Source organism: Blennius ocellaris (genome assembly GCF_963422515.1).
Source record: "Blennius ocellaris genome assembly, chromosome: 20".
Taxonomy (NCBI): domain Eukaryota; kingdom Metazoa; phylum Chordata; class Actinopteri; order Blenniiformes; family Blenniidae; genus Blennius; species Blennius ocellaris.
The window spans coordinates 238484-256261 of NC_137669.1; the positions used below are offsets into that span (position 1 = coordinate 238484).

The 17778-nt window shown below is 48.2% G+C and overlaps 1 protein-coding gene across 2 annotated transcripts in view; it reads right to left on the minus strand.

Moving 5' to 3' along the window:
• The window catches only part of LOC308144915 (uncharacterized protein), a 30339-nt gene extending 25802 nt beyond the window's left edge, over window positions 1–4537 (minus strand). The window contains exon 1 of one of the 2 annotated variants that reach the window (XM_080516201.1): window positions 4261–4537. The gene's annotated coding sequence lies outside the window, so the exon portion shown is untranslated. Of the gene's footprint in view, window positions 1–4231 lie in introns of both variants that reach the window. The other variant, XM_080516200.1, reaches the window with a different exon arrangement.
• Window positions 4538–17778: the final 13241 nt, after the last annotated feature.

A 17778-nucleotide genomic window follows, 5' to 3' on the forward strand; every position in this document is an offset into this window, starting at 1 on the left:
GGAGAAGAGAGAGCGTCAAGCTAAGGCCACATCTCAATGGAAACTACAACAACAAAAATAATAGTAATAAAGGTAACATCAGCTAAAAGAGCTGCAATTAAAACAACTTTTACTGACATAGTGCAATGAAACGGCTGTTCCAGCCCTTGGTTTGGCCTGATGGTCTGAGTTTGGCCTTCGGGGGTAAATAATTGAGGATCCCTGGATTAAATTATTTAAAGTTTAAAAGGCAGATTATTGTATTAGTAACTTAAAATGATCTGTGTCGAGTCATCCTGAGTTTCCCTGAATGCTCCGATGAGCCCATCCCTTTAAATGTCATTGACGCAAGGAATTGTGGTGCAGCGTGAGCTGGTGTCCTTTGGTAAAGGAAGCATCAGTGTTTCCTAGGCTAAAGGAAGCATCAGTGTTTCCTAGGCTAAAGGAGGCTCTAAAGGAAGCATCAGTGTTTCCTAGGCTAAAGGAGGCTCTAAAGGAAGCATCAGTGTTTCCTAGGCTAAAGGAGGCTCTAAAGGAAGCATCAGTGTTTCCTATGCTAAAGGAAGCTCTAAAGGAAGCATCAGTGTTTCCTAGGCTAAAGGAAGCATCAGTGTTTCCTAGGCTAAAGGAGGCTCTAAAGGAAGCATCAGTGTTTCCTAGGCTAACGGAGGCACTAAAGGAAGCATCAGTGTTTCCTAGGCTAAAGGAGGTTCTAAAGGAAACATCAGTGTTTCCTAGGCTAAAGGAAGCATCAGTGTTTCCTAGGCTAAAGGAAACATCAGTGTTTCCTAGGCTAAAGGAGGCTCTAAAGGAAGCATCAGTGTTTCCTAGGCTAAATGAGGCTCTAAAGGAAGCATCAGTGTTTCCTAGGCTAAAGGAGGCTCTAAAGGAAGCATCAGTGTTTCCTAGGCTATAGGAGGTTCTAAAGGAAACATCAGTGTTTCCTAGGCTAAAGGAGGCTCTTAAGGAAGCATCAGTGGTTCCTCGGCTAAAGGAAGCATCAGTGTTTCCTAGGCTAAAGGAGGCTCTAAAGGAAGCATCAGTGTTTCCTAGGCTAAAGGAGGCTCTAAAGGAAGTATCAGTGTTTCCTAGGCTAAAGGAAGCTCTAAAGGAAGCGTCAGTGTTTCCTAGGCTAAAGGAGGCTCTAAAGGAAGTATCAGTGTTTCCTAGGCTAAAGGAGGCTCTAAAGGAAGTATCAGTGTTTCCTAGGCTAAAGGAAGCTCTAAAGGAAGCATCAGTGTTTCCTAGGCTAAAGGAGGCTCTAAAGGAAGCATCAGTGTTTCCTAGGCTAAAGGAGGCTCTAAAGGAAGCATCAGTGTTTCCTAGGCTAAAGGAAGCTCTAAAGGAAGCATCAGTGTTTCCTAGGCTAAAGGAGGCTCTAAAGGAAGCATCAGTGTTTCCTAGGCTAAAGGAGGCTCTAAAGGAAGCATCAGTGTTTCCTAGGCTAAATGAGGCTCTAAAGGAAGCATCAGTGTTTCCTAGGCTAAAGGAGGCTCTAAAGGAAGCATCAGTGTTTCCTAGGCTATAGGAGGTTCTAAAGGAAACATCAGTGTTTCCTAGGCTAAAGGAGGCTCTTAAGGAAGCATCAGTGGTTCCTCAGGTAAAGGAAGCATCAGTGTTTCCTAGGCTAAAGAAAGCTCTAAAGGAAGCATCAGTGTTTCCTAGGCTAAAGGAGGCTCTAAAGGAAGTATCAGTGTTTCCTAGGCTAAAGGAAGCTCTAAAGGAAGCGTCAGTGTTTCCTAGGCTAAAGGAGGCTCTAAAGGAAGTATCAGTGTTTCCTAGGCTAAAGGAGGCTCTAAAGGAAGTATCAGTGTTTCCTAGGCTAAAGGAAGCTCTAAAGGAAGCATCAGTGTTTCCTAGGCTAAAGGAGGCTCTAAAGGAAGCATCAGTGTTTCCTAGGCTAAAGGAGGCTCTAAAGGAAGCATCAGTGTTTCCTAGGCTAAAGGAAGCTCTAAAGGAAGCATCAGTGTTTCCTAGGCTAAAGGAGGCTCTAAAGGAAGCATCAGTGTTTCCTAGGCTAAAGGAGGCTCTAAAGGAAGCATCAGTGTTTCCTATGCTAAAGGAAGCTCTAAAGGAAGCATCAGTGTTTCCTAGGCTAAAGGAAGCATCAGTGTTTCCTAGGCTAAAGGAGGCTCTAAAGGAAGCATCAGTGTTTCCTAGGCTAACGGAGGCACTAAAGGAAGCATCAGTGTTTCCTAGGCTAAAGGAGGTTCTAAAGGAAACATCAGTGTTTCCTAGGCTAAAGGAAGCATCAGTGTTTCCTAGGCTAAAGGAAACATCAGTGTTTCCTAGGCTAAAGGAGGCTCTAAATGAAGCATCAGTGTTTCCTAGGCTAAAGGAGGCTCTAAAGGAAGCATCAGTGTTTCCTAGGCCAAAGGAGGCTCTAAAGGAAGCATCAGTGTTTCCTAGGCTAAAGGAGGTTCTAAAGGAAACATCAGTGTTTCCTAGGCTAAAGGAGGCTCTTAAGGAAGCATCAGTGGTTCCTCGGCTAAAGGAAGCATCAGTGTTTCCTAGGCTAAAGGAAGCTCTAAAGGAACCATCAGTGTTTCCTAGGCTAAAGGAAACATCAGTGTTTCCTAGGCTAAAGGAGGCTCTAAATGAAGCATCAGTGTTTCCTAGGCTAAAGGAGGCTCTAAAGGAAGCATCAGTGTTTCCTAGGCTAAAGGAGGTTCTAAAGGAAACATCAGTGTTTCCTAGGCTAAAGGAGGCTCTTAAGGAAGCATCAGTGGTTCCTCGGCTAAAGGAAGCATCAGTGTTTCCTAGGCTAAAGGAGGCTCTAAAGGAAGCATCAGTGTTTCCTAGGCTAAAGGAGGCTCTAAAGGAAGTATCAGTGTTTCCTAGGCTAAAGGAAGCATCAGTGTTTCCTAGGCTAAAGGAAGCTCTAAAGGAAGCATCAGTGTTTCCTAGGCTAAAGGAGGCTCTAAAGGAAGCATCAGTGTTTCCTAGGCTAAAGGAGGCTCTAAAGGAAGTATCAGTGTTTCCTAGGCTAAAGGAGGCTCTAAAGGAAGTATCAGTGTTTCCTAGGCTAAAGGAAGCTCTAAAGGAAGCATCAGTGTTTCCTAGGCTAAAGGAGGCTCTAAAGGAAGCATCAGTGTTTCCTAGGCTAAAGGAGGCTCTAAATGAAGCATCAGTGTTTCCTAGGCTAAAGGAGGCTCTAAAGGAAGCATCAGTGTTTCCTAGGCTAAAGGAGGCTCTAAAGGAAGCATCAGTGTTTCCTAGGCTAAAGGAGGTTCTAAAGGAAACATCAGTGTTTCCTAGGCTAAAGGAGGCTCTTAAGGAAGCATCAGTGGTTCCTCGGCTAAAGGAAGCATCAGTGTTTCCTAGGCTAAAGGAGGCTCTAAAGGAAGCATCAGTGTTTCCTAGGCTAAAGGAGGCTCTAAAGGAAGTATCAGTGTTTCCTAGGCTAAAGGAAGCATCAGTGTTTCCTAGGCTAAAGGAAGCTCTAAAGGAAGCATCAGTGTTTCCTAGGCTAAAGGAGGCTCTAAAGGAAGCATCAGTGTTTCCTAGGCTAAAGGAGGCTCTAAAGGAAGTATCAGTGTTTCCTAGGCTAAAGGAGGCTCTAAAGGAAGTATCAGTGTTTCCTAGGCTAAAGGAAGCTCTGAAGGAAGCATCAGTGTTTCCTAGGCTAAAGGAGGCTCTAAAGGAAGCATCAGTGTTTCCTAGGCTAAAGGAAGCTCAAAAGGAAGCATCAGTGTTTCCTAGGCTAAAGGAGGCTCTAAAGGAAGCAACGAGCCTCCTTTCCTTTGCTTCTTGAGGATTCAGACAGTCCTCATCATGTCGCTACACTAAACACTTCAGGGGTTAAGGAAAAGTGGATAGAGAAGGAGTGAGGAGGGACTTTTCGGACGAACATAAGAAGTATGGAACAGAAAGTAGAAAACAGGAAGCAGGACACAGGAGACTAAAACGCAGATCAATTTTCACTTCAAACCACAAACATTTCAAAAGTGAACTTTGTTTGAAGCTGCTGCAGATGCTTGAGAACAAAGTCAGGAAATGAAAAGTGAAATCCAGAACATCAAGTAATGGTTGGAATCATAAATCAGAGCCTTCAATGGAATTCAGTTTTTAAGACATTTTGGTTTTGTGACTTAACATCAAACCACTGATATCAGTTAACAACACTTCTGATTTATAACGTTTATCATGCGTCGTATTGATCTGGTGCTAGATTTTAACGCCTATAAGAGTATTTAGATAATTGTTTTGATGTTGATAAATAGAAATCCTTTGATCTTAATTGAGTTTTTACCACAAATGGTATCAAATCCTCCTCACAACCTTCAGGAGCACGTTCACGTCTAAGCTCTCATCCTGGTCCTGGTCCTGGTCCTGGTCCTGGTCCTGGTAGAGCTGAGGCCAGGGGTCCTGGTCCTGGTCCTGGTCCTGGTCCTGGCCCTGGTCCTGGTCCTGGTAGAACTGAGACCAGTGGTCAGGGTCCTGCTCCAGAATCCAAGTAGTTGAAAGTATTCCGGGTTTTCTGGTTCAGGAAAATTCTGGTCCTGGAGTGGTCAGCCAGTTCAAACAACATGAGAGAGAGAGAGAGAGAGAGCGACTGTCCAACAAGAGAGTGATACTGACAGACTGCAGGTCCAGAGGGAGGGCGAGAGAGAGCGAGAGAGAGAGTGATAGAGAGAGGCGGTGTCAGACTGCAGGTCCAGAGGGAGGGCGAGAGAGAGAGAGAGAGAGAGAGAGAGTGATAGAGAGAGGCGGTGTCAGACTGCAGGTCCAGAGGGAGGGCGAGAGAGAGAGAGAGAGAGTGATAGAGAGAGGCGGTGTCAGACTGCAGGTCCAGAGGGAGGGCGAGAGAGAGAGAGAGAGAGTGATAGAGAGAGGCGGTGTCAGACTGCAGGTCCAGAGGGAGGGCGAGAGAGAGAGAGAGAGAGAGAGAGAGAGAGAGAGGGAGAGAGAGTGATAGAGAGAGGCGGTGTCAGACTGCAGGTCCAGAGGGAGGGTGAGAGAGAGAGAGAGAGAGAGAGAGAGAGAGTGATAGAGAGAGGCGGTGTCAGACTGCAGGTTTCTATTTTCAGAGGTGACTGACAGACGAGGCTGCAACTCTCTCTCTCCCTGTTTATCTGAACCTCGCTCAGCCCCTGAGACCCTAAAGACCACCAGTGTGAACTGTAGCTATTATTTATCACAAGTAACTGTAACTATTGATCATCACCTGTAACTGTAACTATAGTCTCCATTAGTCAGAGAACATGTTGGGAACCTTCTGCAGCATGGCTTTTTACTGTAGAATGTAATAATAACTATAAAACATCAACCACACACGTTTGCTCACTCAATCAATCAATCAATCAATCAATCAGAGTGTTTTGATGTGATCTCTGTTGGGCCAGAGGAGCCAGGCTGGAGTCGGACGCGTCATCAGGTGGGGGCGGAGTTACCGCCAGAGTTTTTGCGGCGTACAAGGTGGAAGAGACGCTGAACCAGATTTCTGAAATCTACAGCGAACACGGAGCCACGGAGAGGTTGTAGAGAACCAAATGAAAACAACGCCTGGGAAGGATGTAATCAGTGGCTCCCTGGAGTTACTAATAGGAGTGAAGTCATTTAATCCGTGATCACGCTCCAGCGCTTTGCTCTCAGCTGCATGAGATCTACAACTTAGAAGTACCTTTCCATTGTTTTCACACTTTTCATCGTAACGTCATTCTAACGAACTTCACTTTCAAGTCTTGTTTGGCGTTACGACCGCAGGCTGAGGTGAGGCAGCAGGGGGCGCTGTGCTCCAGACGCTCCACTGTTTCTACCACACAACTTCATGATGAAGCGACTTCTGGTTCTTCACAACTAAACAACAAACTACAACCTTCTGTAATGAAAGCTGGAGTTTGAACCATCAAACAATGTTTGAATGGTTTCATGTGAAAGAACTTTATTCAGTGTAGGGATTTCTTACCTCATAAGGATCACTATTTATGTTGTGGTTGGCTATTGATAATGACTAATAATTATTGAAGATCGTTATTAATAATGTTATTGAAATGTAGTCTGATGTGTATCAGAACCTCGGAGCTCCACCTGTCTTAACAGGAAATGATAGTCAATTCAGTTCTATCAGTCTCATAAGATATACTAAACAGTTCATCAGGAAGTTGAACTAATAGTTAAATTAATTACAATTACCAGAATTAACAGTAAAGCTTGAAGGATTTTGGAGTTCTTGACACAGAAGAGTCGACATTTCATTCTCCTTTGTGCTCATTAATAAAACAACAAGTATGATTCCAAACATTATATTTATTAACAATGAAAACAAATAAAACACAGATTCTAACTACCTATATACAGCTGTGTGTGTGTGTGTGTGTGTGTGTGTGTGTGTGTGTGTGTGTGTGTGTGTGTGTGTGTGTGTGTGTGTGTGTGTGTGTGTGTGTGTGTGTGTGTGTGTGTGTGTGGAGAGAGAAAGAGAGAGAGAGAGAGAGAGAGACAGAGAGAGAGAGAGAGAGAGAGAGACACAGAGAGAGAGAGAGAGAGAGAGAGAGGGACACAGAGAGAGAGAGAGAGAGAGAGATGGAGTGTGTGTGTGAGACGTGTGATGAACTACAAAACAAGATGGCGGATCACAAGAAACTCCATTCCAATGGAGGTTATCAGAGAGCAGGAAGTCTGTCCTGGGTCTCCACCATGTGCTGGAGAACAATGGAACATGGAAGCTAGTCTTTAGCGTCTGCTTCCTGTGTGTCTCTGCTAAAGGACCATTTCTAGAATGATTTGATGTGAATGAGACTTGTTTTGTAAAACGTCAGGAGTCGTCAGATGGTGTTCAGTTACTGTGTGATGTTGTCTTTGATGTGATATGTGTAGGATTGTGAGTTAACTAGTTAGTAAAGCAAAGATTAGCATGCAGACCCTGTGTCTGTGGCAGAGCTAACGTTGGTTTACAGGTTGATCACTGCTCCTAATATCATTATCTATAGAACTCAATCACTGTAACAGAACCAACACATCTTCATAAAGTTAAACAGTTCTATCATAGCATCATTCTACACCTCCATTCCTCGTTCTATCATTCTACACCTCCATTCCTTGTTCTATCATTCTACACCTCCATTCCTCGTTCTATCATTCTACACCTCCATTCCTTGTTCTATCATTCTACACCTCCATTCCTCCTGATGCTGAAGCTTTTGATTCAGACAATCCAGAAATAAAGTGAAAGGAGCAGAAATTCACTACGTAATGCTCAAATGTTGAAAAATAAGCTCCAAGCTCATTCACGTTATTATTATTTTCTCTCTGGCCACTAGGGGCTCCGGACTAAAACAAGACGGACATGAAAAATCACCAATAGAGCAACGAGGACACAGTCCGTGTCCTGGTCCTTCTATGAGTGCTGCATTGACGAAATCAGTGACGTATCACATTTTGGAGTGACGTAATGACGTGGCTCTCGCTTGGATCAGTTAACAGTGGAAAAAGAACCAGTGCTTTGGTGGAGCTCATTTAAGAACTGGCCCTGAACTACAACCTGGTTCTTTCTGGTGGAAAAGCCCTTGTGAGGATCCACACCTCGCTCCAGCTCCGGATCCTTCCTCACTGACGCTCCTGCAGGTAATTGACTAATTGATTGCTCCCTCCTCTTAAGCCCTGCAGTGAGGCGGACCCACGGCCAGAAGATTGTGTCTTTGTTCAGAGCCACCAGCTTCTCTCATGAGCTCCACGACTCCCTGCTTCAAGCGTCCTCGGCCACCCCGCCTCGCTGTGCAGCACTTCCTGCTGCAGTCTCCTCGCCTGCACACTCTGCATCCCAGAGTCTCCGTTCCCTCGTCTCCCAGGTCTTGCAATATAAATAAATTATTGCTAATTGTACCTGCTCTGCCTCCTGGTCTGCTTTTGGGTTCCAGACACTCCACGCACCGGCTCTCAGCCATAACAGAATCTTCTGCCCTGAAAATGAACCCAGCGGACCTCAACGCGGTGGAAGAAGCCCTCTCCGCCCAGGGGGGGCTACTTGGTCGGCACGAACGTTTGCTGCAGGAGCTCGCTGCGTCCGTTCAAGATATTCATCGGCGGCTGGTCCAGCCGACTCCTACAGACGCTCCTGTGTCAAACCCTGGCGCCACCCCCTCCCCAACGACTCTGGCAGACTCCTCTCCCAGCAAGGAGCCCTTCGTTCCCCCACCAGAACCATACGCTGGGGAACCGGGCTCCTGTGACCAGTTCCTGCTGAAGTGCCGCCTCGTCTTCGACCTCCAGCCCTCCAAATATCCCTCTGACCGGGCCAAGATCGCCTACACCAGTGTTTTTCAACCTTTTTGAGCCAAGCCACACTTCTTTCTTTGGAAAAATCTTGAGGCACGCCACCACCCGAAAATTTTAAAATGTGAAACTCTGTAGCCTATATTAACAATATCTCTTCTTCCGGCTCTCAGCGAAGGCGGACGCTTCTCTCTTCTCTCCTCTCCCCCTCGTCTTCCCTGCTTGCTGCTCCCGTCCTGTACCGTCTCATGTCAGATCTAACAAGAGAATCTCTTCAGACCCACATCCGAATTTAAACGGAACCATGGAATTGATCACCTGGTCTCTCAGTGTGATCGACCAAATCTTTACGACACGACGATCAGCAAAGGAGAGTCTGCATGTCCTGATGGGACGTTTGCAGCCGGATACATGCTGGATTCCTGAGGTTCCTGGAGGTCCTGGAGGTTCCTGGAGGTTCCTGTGTTTGGCCATTCTTTCCATGGAGGATGTGGAGGACCTCTACATATTGGGATTCATGATAGCAGGTATGCTGCTGATTGGAGCTGGAGGCTTTCTGATCTATCAAAGTGTAGAAGACGCTAGCAGCTGCATTGGGAAGGCTGCCTATCGTCACTGAAGGACTGTGTCGAGCTTTCAACGCTCAGACTAATGCGATAAACGAACTTAAGAGTACGACTCTTGAACGTTTACGCGAAATTGGATCGATCTTGGAGGATATTCGAACTCGGTTGGGAAGCTAAAATCTGGCCACAATTGGAGCAACATGAAGACCAGAGACACTCGAGGTCGACAGATAAAGCTGAAGCACCTGAACCAAAACAAACGTAATCTCCAATTCTGAATCCCAGACACCCAGTCGCCAAGGCTGTTTTGTCTTCAACTCTCCTGGATGTGAGTGTGGAATGAAGGCTCCAAGCGCGGTGTGGTCCTCGGATCCTCCACGGGACTACAGAGACGGCTTTCGCCGCTATGTCTCGCGACGCACACTCGCTCCAGTCGGCACTTGGTTGGTGCCCATTCTTGGACACCGGGAGGATTTCTGCGCACTGCGCCCTCGCTGCTCTTCTTTCCGGGGCTCTGGCGGTGTGTCCCCGGCTAACCTCAGGCCGCTGAGCCGGGCAGCTCACGCAGCTACCACAGCTTCTACGAGGTGCGCACTCGTGAACGCGAGGTCTGTGGCGAATAAGACTTTCATCCTGCAGGACTTCTTCACATCGCGCACTTTGGATGTACTATTTTTAACAGAGACTTGGATCAACACCGGTGAGTCCACCGCTTTCTCAGAGCTACTACCTCCAGACTGTACTTTGATCAACGCACCGAGAACCACCGGTCGTGGCGGAGGTATAGCTACTATTTTAAAGAACTGTTTTTACCACAAAGTGGTATCTGAGTCCTTTTCTTCATTTGAACTGAGCTCCGCCAGACTGACCCAGTACTGTGCGCTGTCGTCTACAGACCACCGAAGCACAACAAGGATTTTATTAGAAACTTTTATGAATTTATTGCTTGTGTGCTCACGCGTTATGACAGGGTTTTAATTGTCGGAGATTTTAATGTGCACGTATGTTGTCACTCTAAGCCAATGGCCAGCCAGTTTTTGGACTTGGTGGAAGCTTTTAATTTGACACAACACGTCACTGACCCAACACAAGTGCACGGGCACACGCTGGACCTTGTGTTGTCTTGTGGTTTTAGAGGCGGAGAGGTCGTGTTCTCTGACCACAGCCCTGTCACATTTGATTTTATTTTGGACTTGGAGGTGACGCTGTCTCCCGTGCGTCATGGTCGTGTTATCAAGCCTGACACGGCCGTTGCTTTTTCTCCTCTTTTCACTGCATCGGCACTGGATCCTCTAAACTCCGCTGCATTTACGGACACGGAGCAATTGATGAACTCTTTTATTTCCACCTGCTCTGAAGTCCTGGACAGTGTTGCTCCACTTAAAGCCATTTGTCCCAAGCCGAAGCAAGAACCGTGGCTCAATGACACTACGCACGCAGCTCGGCGTGAGTGTCGGAGGGCGGAGCGGAGGTGGAAGAAGGATCGTTTGGAGGTTTCGCACCAGATTCTTAGAGAGTGCTAGAGAAATTATCAGAGTGCTGTTAAAACTGAAAAAACGAAATATTTCTCAGACTTAATTTTGAATAATATCAGTAAGCCTCAAGTTCTTTTTACAACTATTGGTTCTGTTTTTAATCCGAGTCCGTCCACTTCATTGGAGATGTCAAAGAAAACGTGTGAACAATTCCTCTCCTTTTTTAATGAAAAGGTTGCTGCTATTAGGGCCAACATATCTCCCTCTTCATTGTGGTGTTCTTTATCCACTCAGTGCTCAGCTGTTTTCTGTCAGTTTGAGTCTGTGCCACTGTCTGTGCTCACAGGTATAGTTTCTAAACTAAAACCTTCCTCCTGTCTCACAGACCCAGTCCCTCCTCGCTTTTTTAAAGAAGTTTGGGGCACCATTGGCTCTTCTGTTAGGGAGATCGCCAACAGCAGCCTGGCTTCTGGCATAGTGCCCTCCTTTTGTAAGAAAGCTGTTGTAGAGCCTTTGATTAAAAAACCTGGCCTTGACCCTGCAGTTTTAGCAAACTACCGTCCAATCTCTAAACTACCTTTAGTGTCTAAAATTTTAGAGAAATGCGTTTTTGCACAGTTGCAACCTTTTTTAGATGTAAATGACACCTTAGATCCTTTTCAGTCAGGTTACAAAGCTTTGCACAGTCCTGAATCTGCACTTTTAAAGGTTTTTAATGACTGATTCTGGAGGCTCTGCCATTTTAGTGCTTCTAGACCTCACGGCTGCTTTTGACACAGTCGACCACACAACTCTTTTAAACCGCCTAAGAGATTGCGTGGGTGTCAGGGGGACCGCGTTGGAGTGGTTTAAGTCCTACCTGTCGGGGAGGTCCTGGGGGACTCCACCTCTTCTTCTGCCCCGCTTCACTGTGGAGTCCCCCAGGGATCTATCCTGGGACCCATTCGTTTTGCTTTGTATCTCCTCCCACTTGGAGAGATTTTTAAGAAGCATGGCATGTGCTACCATTTTTATGCAGATGACTGCCAAATTTACATGCCCATTGCCAAGAATGAGCACAGCCCCCTGACACCCCTGCTCCACTGTCTAGGTGACATTAAGGCTTGGTTAGCCCAGAATTTTTTTAAACTGAATGAGGGAAAAACCGAAATGATGGTATTTGGATCAGCCCTCACGGACTTGGGATCACTCGGAAATTATTTGCATCCCAAAGTCACCAGCCTTGGCGTCACCATAGACAGTGATTTTAGATTTGATAAACAGATAAATGGCATTTTAAAATCGGGCTTTTATCATCTTCGACTTTTATCCAAGGTTAAGCCGTTTTTATCTTTTAATCTTTTTGAGCAAGTCGTGCACGCTTTTATTCCTTCTCGTCTGGAATACTGCAACGCACTTTATTCTGGCGTTAGCCACAAAGCACTTTATTCTGGCGTTAGCCACAAAGCACTTTCCCGCTTGCAGTTAGTCCAGAACGCTGCGGCACGACCAAAAAACCAGAACACATCACCCCTATCCTCGCATCTTTGCACTGGCTCCCTGTTCATTTTACAATTGATTTTAAAATTTTGTTGTTTGTTTTTAAAGCTTTGAATGGACTGGCCCCTCAGTATATTACAGACCTCATTCAAATGTACCAACCCCCCCCCCCCCGCGCTCTGAGATCTGAGGGCTCCAGCTCGTGGGTCCAAAGACCAAGTGTAGAACCAGAGGGGACAGAGCGTTCTCTGTTGTCGGCCCTAAGCTGTGGAACGCTCTGCCCCCCCACGTCCCAACAGCCCCCCCACTTTAGACTGTTTTAAATCTCGTCTTAAAACCCACTTTTATTCTCAGGCTTTTAACGCCGCGTGAGTCGTGTGGTCCCCTGTGTCTTTTATTTATTGTTTTATTTATTGTTCTCATTTATTTTATTGCTTTTTAAGCGTCTTTATTTTTCTATTTATTCTTTTGAATTGTTTTATTCTTATTTGTAGTTTCTTAATGTGTTTGTAGTTTTTCATCTGTTTTGATTTTTATTTTATGGTTTTATATTTATTTAGTGTTGGACTGTTTAGTTTTATGTGCAGTATGTGAAGCACTTTGTAAACGCTTCGTTTTTAAAATGTGCTATATAAATAAAGTGGATTGGATTGGATTGAATAAAGCTTCTGATTCTGATAAAGTCATTCTCATCAATGCTTTATCAACAGGAATCAAATAAATACAGAAAAAAGTATTTCCCAATTTGTTTTTTTTAATCGTGACTCCCTCAGTGTGAAACCTGGACCTGATGGATGAAGAGCTGAGATCCTGGTTAGATTCTTCCTTTTCAAAAACTTCTCCATCACTGCCACTGACACAGTACTTTGATACAAGATGGTAGCAGGAGGTGGAGATGAACCAGACTGACTCTGTTAAGTTTCGATTTTACTGGCAAATTGATGTGCTGCCATCTATTGGTGAAGAGTATTTATCCATGATTACTCTTCAACACACTGCTCTCACAGCTGACAGCGGCTGTAAGAGCAAAAGATTTTTAGAAAAAAATTTGAAATTGGATAATTTCCCATAGCACACCTGACTATATCTTGCCTGGTTCCCGTTCTCTGGCTCCGGCTCCTCCTGATCTGGCGGTTTCCTCGGACTATCATGAGCTTCCGCCAGTCCTTGCTCGGACCTTGCTCGGACTCCCCCTCCTCACCGGCCCTATGATTGGTCCATTGACCTGCTTCCTGGGGCTCCACTGCCGGCGGCGCACCTCTACGACATTTCACGTCCTGAGAAGGAGGTGATGGAATCGTACATTCAGGAGTTGTTAGCTGCTGGCCTCATTCGCCCTTCCTCATCCCCAGTGGCAGCAGGATTCTTCTTCGTTAAAAAGAAAGACGCCACTCTCCGTCCTTGCATTGACTACAAGGGCTTGAACACCATCACAGTGATGAACATGTCGCCTCTTCCCCTCATTGATCCCTCCTTCGAACCCCTCTGCGAGGCCCGGGTATTTACCAAGCTGGAATACATACCATCTCGTCCGGATCAGGAAAGGAGACGAATGGAAGATGGCGTTCAACACCCCGCTGGGACACTTCGAGTACCGGGTGATGCCGTTTGGACAAATGCACCAGCAGTCTTCCAGACCTTCATGAACAATGTCCTCCGGGACATGTTGAACAAGTTCGTCTTCGTGTACCTGGATGACATCCTGGTTTTCTCCCGCCACTGGAGGAGCACCGGGAATATGTCCGCCTGGTTCTCCAATGCTTCCTGGAAAACCGGCTGTATGTCAAGCCCGAGAAATGTGAATTCCACGCCACCTCCGTGCAGTACCTTGGCTTCATCATTGCCCAGGGGCAACTCCGACCGGACCCGGCCAAGGTTCAAGCCGTTGCGGAATGGCCTGTCCCCACCACCCGGAAGGAGCTGTTGAGATTCCTGGGGTTCGCCAACTTCTACCGCCGGCTTATCAGGAACTACAGTAGGGTGGCCTGTCCCCTTACTCAACTGACCTCCACCAAGGTTCCATTCTGGTAGTCCGAGGAAGCAGCTGCAGGGTTCGCCCGGCTGAAGACCCTCTTCACCGGTTTCGAACTGCTGGCGGTGGTGTGGGCCCTGCAAGAGTGGAGATACTGGTTGGAGGGCGCTACAGTCCCATTCATCATCTGGACGGACCATAAAAATCTGGAGTACCTTCGCTCCGTCCGCAGGCTCAACTCCCGTCTGGTGTGCTGGTCCCTCTTCCTCAGTAGGTTCACCTACACTCTGTCCTTCCAACCTGGATCCCGGAACATCAAACCCGATGCCCTGTCTCGGCTCCAGTCCTCCCCTTCCTCCTCTGTGTCACCAGGCCTCATTATCCCGCCGTCCTGCATCCTGGGTGCCGCCGCCTGGGACATCGAGGCGACCATCCGGGAGGCTCGGGGGATGACCCGGATCCTGGAACCGGTCCGCCGGACCGTATCTACGTTCCGGACTCCGTGCACTCCCAGTTACCATCACAGCGGCAGACATCCAAGAAAGAGTCTCAGGTATGAAAAACTGGACAGCACCAGGCCCTGACATGATCCAGGCCTACTGGCTAAAGAAACTCACAGCTCTCCATGAGCGCCTGGCAGCACAAATGAACCAGCTGCTCAGAGATGGGACTCACCCAGAATGGCTAACCGAAGGGCGAACAATCCTGATCCTGAAGGATCCCACCAAAGGTGCAGTCTCATCCAACTACCGGCCAATAACCTGCCTCTCCACAACATGGAAGCTCATGTCAGGCATCATCGCGGCTAATATAAGCGGGCACATGGATCAATACATGAGCAAAGCACAGAAGGGCATTGGTAGAGATACCAGAGAAGCCAAACACCAGCTCCTAGTTGACAGAACAGTCGCCCAAGACTGCAGGTCCCGTAATACCAACCTGTGCACTGCCTGGATTGATTACAAGAAAGCCTACGACTCAATGCCACACACATGGATCACTGAATGCTTGGAGCTGTACAACATCAACAGGACTCTAAGAGCGTTCGTTGCAAACTCGATGAGGTTGTGGAAAACCACCCTCGAGGCCAATGGTAAGCCACTTGCACAAGTGTCCATCAAATGTGGCATATACCAAGGTGATGCTCTGTCCCCACTGCTGTTCTGCATAGGTCTGAACCCCCTAAGCCAAATAATCAACAAGACAGGCTACGGATACCGCCTCAGGAACGGGGCCACGATCAGTCACCTCCTCTACATGGATGACATCAAGCTGTACGCCAAGAGCGAACGGGACATAGACTCCCTGATCCACACCACCAGGATCTACAGCAATGACATTGGGATGTCATTCGGGCTTGAGAAATGTAGTAGGATGGTGACAAAGCGAGGCAAGGTAGTCCACACTGAAGGGGTCTCACTCCCAGAAGGAACAATAGCAGACATTGAGGACAATTACAAGTACCTGGGAATACCACAGGCAAATGGCAACCTTGAACCGGCAACAAGGAAAGCGGCAACGGCCAAATACCTCCAGCGAGTGAGGCAAGTCCTAAGGAGCTCAATGGCAAGAACAAGTCCAGGGCAATAAACAGCTACGCCCTGCCAGTGATCAGGTACCCTGCGGGTATAATAAGGTGGCCGAAGGAAGAGATACAGACCACGGATGTTAAAACACGAAAGCTCCTCACCATGCATGGTGGGTTCCATTCCAAATCAAGCAGCTTGAGACTGTATGCTAGCCGTAAGGAAGAGGCCGAGGACTAGTGAGCGTGAGAGCCACTATCCAGGATGAAACATCCAAGCTCCTTACATACATCAAGGACAGGGCTCCAACGGATGACATACTCAACAAAAGTCTCAGACAATGGCGAGATAAGGAGGTGCTGGAAGAGGGACCATCATGGGAGGACAAGCCCCTACATGGGATGTACCACCGGAACTCAAGAAGTCCTACCAATGGCTAGAGAGGGCTGGCCTACAGGACAGCACAGAGGCCCTCATCATGGCTGCACAGGAGCAGGCTCTGAGCACCAGAGCCATAGAAGCCCAGATCTACCACACCAGACAAGACCTAAGGTGTAGACTGTGCAAAGAGGCACCTGAGACAATCCAGCACATAACTGCAGGGTGCAAGATGCTGGCTGGGAAAGCATACATGGAACACCATAACCAAGTGGCTGGCATAGTGTACCCAAACATCTGTGCGGAGTATGGTCTGGAAACCCCAAGGTCAGAGTGGGAGACCCCCCAAAGGTGGTGGAGAATGACCGGTCCAAGATCCTGTGGGACTTCCAGATACAGACAGACAGGATGGTAATGGCGAACCAACCAGACATGGTGGTGGTTGATAAAGGTCAGAGGAAAGCCGTGGTGGTGGATGTAGCAATACCAAGTGATGGTAACATCAGAAAGAAGGAACATGAGAAACTTGAGAAATACCAAGGACTCAGAGAGGAGCTGGAGAGGCTTGGAAGGTGAAGGTGACAGTAGTGCCCTCGGGGCAGTAACCCCCAAACTGGAGGAGAGGCTACAGCAGATCCCTGGAACAACCTCGGACATCTCAGTCCAGAAAAGTGCAGTACTTGGAACAACAAAGATACTGCGCAGGACCCTCAAGCTCCCAGGCCTCTGGTAGAGGACCCGAGCTTGGAATAGAAAAACAGGTGACCGCCCGCGGAGGGCGAGAGGGGAATTTATATAGATATATATACAAACATTTTTAAAGAAAGGAACATAAGAGAAGACATGATCATGATGAGACTGAGGGTAGGACGTCCTGGTCTGAATGACACAATGAATATTAAGGGTAAAAATAATACTGACAAGTGAGAGATGTGGTCTGAAAGACGATGTGGAACATATATTAATGTACTGTGTAAAATATATAGAAGCAGGAAAGAAGCTGGAAGGGGAAGTGAGAGCAGAACTAGGGACTAGAGCCTGGCTGGGACTAGGGACTGGAGCCTGGCTGGGACTAGGGACTAGAGCCTGGCTGGACTAGGGACTGGAGCCTGGCTGGGACTAGGGACTGGAGTCTGGCTGGACTAGGGACTGGAGCCTGGCTTGGACTAGGGACTCGAGCCTGGCTGGGACTAGGGACTGGAGTCTGGCTGGGACTAGGGACTGCAGTCTGGCTGGGACTAGGGACTCGAGCCTGGCTGGGACTAGGGACTGGAGTCTGGCTGGACTAGGGACTGGAGCCTGGCTGGGACTAGGGACTCGAGCCTGGCTGGGACTAGGGACTGGAGTCTGGCTGGACTAGGGACTGGAGCCTGGCTGGGACTAGGGACTGGAGTCTGGCTGGACTAGGGACTCGAGCCTGGCTGGGACTAGGGACTAGAGCCTGGCTGGGACTAGGGACTACAGTCTGGCTGGGACTAGGAACTCGAGCCTGGCTGGGACTAGGGACTGGAGTCTGGCTGGACTAGGGACTGGAGCCTGGCTGGGACTAGGGACTGGAGCCTGGCTTGGACTAGGGACTAGAACCTGGCTGGGACTAGGGACTGGAGTCTGGCTGGGACTAGGGACTGGAGCCTGGCTGGGACTAGGGCTTGGAGCCTGAAGGGACTAGGGACTACAGCCTGGCGGGGTCTAGGGACTGGAGCCTGGCTGGGACTAGGGACTAGAGCCTGGCTGGGACTAGGGACTGGAATCATGGCTGGGACTAGGGACTAGAGCCTGAAGGGGACTAAGGACTGGAGCCTGGCTGGGACTAGGGACTGAGCCTGGCTGGGACTAAGGATTAGAGCCTGGCTGGGACTAGGGACTAGAGCCTGAAGGGGACTAGGGACAGGAACCTGGTTGGGACTAGGGACGAGAGCCTGGCTGGGACTAGGGACTGGAGCCTGGCTGGGACTAGGGACTGGAGTCTGGCTGGGACTAGGGACTGGAGCCTGGCTGGGACTAGGGATTGGAGCCTGGCTTGGACTAGGGACTAGAACCTGGCTGGGACTAGGGACTGGAGTCTGGCTGGGACTAGGGACTGGAGCCTGGCTGGGACTAGGGCTTGGAGCCTGAAGGGGACTAGGGACTAGAGCCTGGCGGGGTCTAGGGACTGGAGCCTGGCTGGGACTAGGGACTAGAGCCTGGCTGGG